Source organism: Morone saxatilis, unplaced genomic scaffold (genome assembly GCF_004916995.1).
Source record: "Morone saxatilis isolate NCDOM2014 unplaced genomic scaffold, NCSU_SB_2.0 Contig17, whole genome shotgun sequence".
NCBI lineage: Eukaryota > Metazoa > Chordata > Actinopteri > Moronidae > Morone > Morone saxatilis.
The window spans coordinates 17,609,591-17,613,074 of NW_023339729.1; positions in this window are offsets into that span (position 1 = coordinate 17,609,591).

Sequence of the window (3,484 nt, forward strand, 5' to 3'; positions counted from 1 at the left end):
AAGTTAACACTATCAGTGTGTTTTTATTAACAACTTGAATAGGTTCAGTCCTGCAGCTGCTGTTGCTGTAGCCCGGGTGGTGGTACGCTTCAAGAGAATCAGAAACATTCATTGTCAAATATATAGCAGAGGAGTTTTTAAGGAATAAAAACCCGTAACTGGTAGTCGGGTGTGTTGAACATTGAATTCTAGAGGATAGAGAAAGCACTCACCTCATCTGAATCTGAGTCAGAGCCAGAGTTTGAGCTTGACCGAGCAAGTCGTTTGTGCTCCATCTGTGGAAAATCCACAAGTCATGTATTTAATGTTGCCTGTATTGTACTATTACAACAATGGTATATAAGACTAAGACACTAGTACTGATATTGAGTTTGAGAATGTTACACTTACAGGATGAGCCAGAGCAAGGCTCAGGAGGCATCCAAGCACAAATACTACCTTCAGCATGGTTACAGTGATCACACCTGTTCAAAAGGAAAATAATAAAGACTTAAAATAACCATTCCACCAACCTAACACAGAAAATATAGCAACAAACGATTCATATAAGTACCTTTAAGTCTTCACTGTCTCACAGGAGCTTCAAGGAGGTTGTTGTAGTGTTGCTCTGAATGTTGAGCTCTTCTTATATACAGTCCTCATCTGCATACAGCATTGTTGGGAAATTATAATTATGAGGAAATCTTCCACCTCCGCATTATAAGATGAGGAAATAGGCAGACTAGATAATATTCAGAGACACACCTATAAAGTATGATAGGTACAATTCATTTAATAATTCATATCAGAAATAATGTATTACAGTCAGTTGGATTTGTCTTAGATCATTTCAATTTATTTTTATGTCAGTTCAGTTCATTTCTCAAGTTAAGTACTACTATTTGCTGTCATTTATCACTGAAATAAATCTTGTGGCATGCTATAAAAAGCTGTGAAAAGTAATTATATTATTATTGGTATTATATTCCACCAAGTTATATTTTAACTCTGAAAATGTCCATAGAAAAAGCTGTCATGACATTGTACTGATGTGGTTTCTGCCTGGTGTTGTTGGCACTTCCTGTGGGCTTCTTAAAACACGTCTAGACACTGTACACTGTGGAGAGCTTAGGTAATCATGTGCACATGTGCATTCTTCAGTTTTATCCTTTTATTGATTCACTGTGTCAAATTAAAAAAAAAAACAGTACAAACTGGTTGCTATAAAAACTATACTGCTGAGGTGTGAAGGTGGAAACTGTAATGTTTTTAGTTACATGATGAAAATATGATAATCAGTAAGTATAAGAAATATGAAAGAGAGTAAGAGATATTTTGTTTTATAATTTCTGCATGCCTGTCAGAATAAAGTAGTGCAGAGTTAAATAAGTAAAGCAAATAAGTTTGAAAAAAGAGAGAACAAAGAAAAATATAGTATGTCTTGATCCTTTATCAAATTTTAGTTACTCAAGAACAAATGCTAAACATGAATAAAACATAAATAAATATGCCTCATTTCCCTCCAGGAGGACGAGGAGGAACACACACTTGCCAACTGAAACTGCGACAATTTGTCAAGACTTGGTTGGATTGACATACACTGAAGCATGTGTTAGCTCATGTGGAAAACACAAGAGAAAATTTGTATTTTATAGAATCTTATATAAAATAGTAATTCTATAGACTATGAATATAATCTTTTTTGCACAAATACTGACCTCATGACTCCCTGAGCGTTTGACTCCAACTCTTTCCTTAGAAAACTTTAGGATTGAATAATCTCATATCCATCTGAATCTAAATTGAAAGTACAATATATGCAGCCTTATACATATGAAAATACAGAACCTATAACATGGAAGTCACAGCTGACATGATCACTAACAGGAAAGGTGTACAGTAACTTATGGCTATTAAGCACAGAACAATGACCAGTGGATCCATAGCTAAAAAACACAAGAATCCTTCCTAGAGCAGTAACAGTAAGGGCAAAATGTTGGTAGTCCCCCAAGATGATGAAAATCTCACCTTCAAAGTCATCTTGACAACAAAGGCCAAATACAGACTGCATTGCTGAATTTTGGTCTAAAGTACTTTTATCTCCATTTTCACTTTCAAAAGAAAATATTCTGCCTCCAACCATCCAATCAGCTGTCAAAGGGTTTTTCTTATGTTTGTCTCAAATAAGTAAAATGTAATGACATTATGTATTTGGAGGCATAATCTTGAAAATGTAGTATAAGTATATTTAATAAAGTAAAAAAGGATTTTGCCAATTTACACCATTATCTGGATAAACCTAATCACTAAGCCAGAGTAGCACTTATAGTATTTAACCCCTCTGGTCTTGATATGCAGTTTATTAAGCCTTGGGCACATGAAGGAGTAACAACTTACTGCACTCTAATAAGTTATAATGGCTCAGTGTCTTTTAAACACCTTTCAAATACATATTGTGAATACATATCCTTGAAAAGAAAGATATCTTTTGATATTGAGGTCAGAGATTACTTTTGTAAAGAATTAAAACAAACAGAGGATAATGAACCTAACTTGGTTAAAATATACGTTCATGCATATAAAATGAAAGATAGGAAACATCTGATATCACAAATATACAATAGAATACAAAACCCACAGAATAACTACACTACTGTCTGTGTCAAACAGAATTGGAGCTGTCAATGAAACAAACTGATTGAAGAAATTGACCTACACCTTTAGACTGCGATATGATCAATGTGTAAAATACTGGGAAAATGCAGGGATATATGTAACAAATTATTCTATTGTAAAAAAGTCATGCTTTTGTGTATTTGTACTTGTTTAAGTGTATTTTTAAAAAAAAAGGTAATTTGACAGTATACATCATTTTCTATTGAATCGCTTCTATGATGCTCACCATTCTACACAGCTTTATTCATTTATTCATATTTCTCATGCATATGTATTTTAAGAAAAACAAACATATTTGGTCTATGTTTTGCATTTCTGACGTTTATTTAGAAGATAGAGAATACAGTATGTTGGTTAAGACAAAAACATTGAAATTTTAAGAGAGAAAGAAGCAGTTCTGACGACAAAAGAAAGCTGATGTTAAAAATGTATGTCATTCAATACTGGTTGTCATTCACTGATTGATCTTTGGTTATATTTCAGATCTTATGTTGTAGCAGCAACAGTTCTGTATGAATTATAAGAAAAACGAATACATTTGGTCCACGTTCTGCATTTATGAAGTTTATTTAGGAAATAGAGAATACACTCATTTACGTCCACATGTCTAATTGAACTGGAGTGATGAGTGTGAAAACAATGAAATTTAAGTTGTAGCTTGGGGAGGGGCAGGAGTAGTAGCCACTGTAGTAGTGGTAGGAACCGTAGTAGTGGTAGGCGCTGCAGTGGTAGTGGTAGGAGGTGCGGTAGTAGTTAGTCGGTTTTGTAGGAGGGTGAGAATGATCTGAATCAACTGTTGTTGACTCAGTCCTGCAGCTGCTGTTGCTGT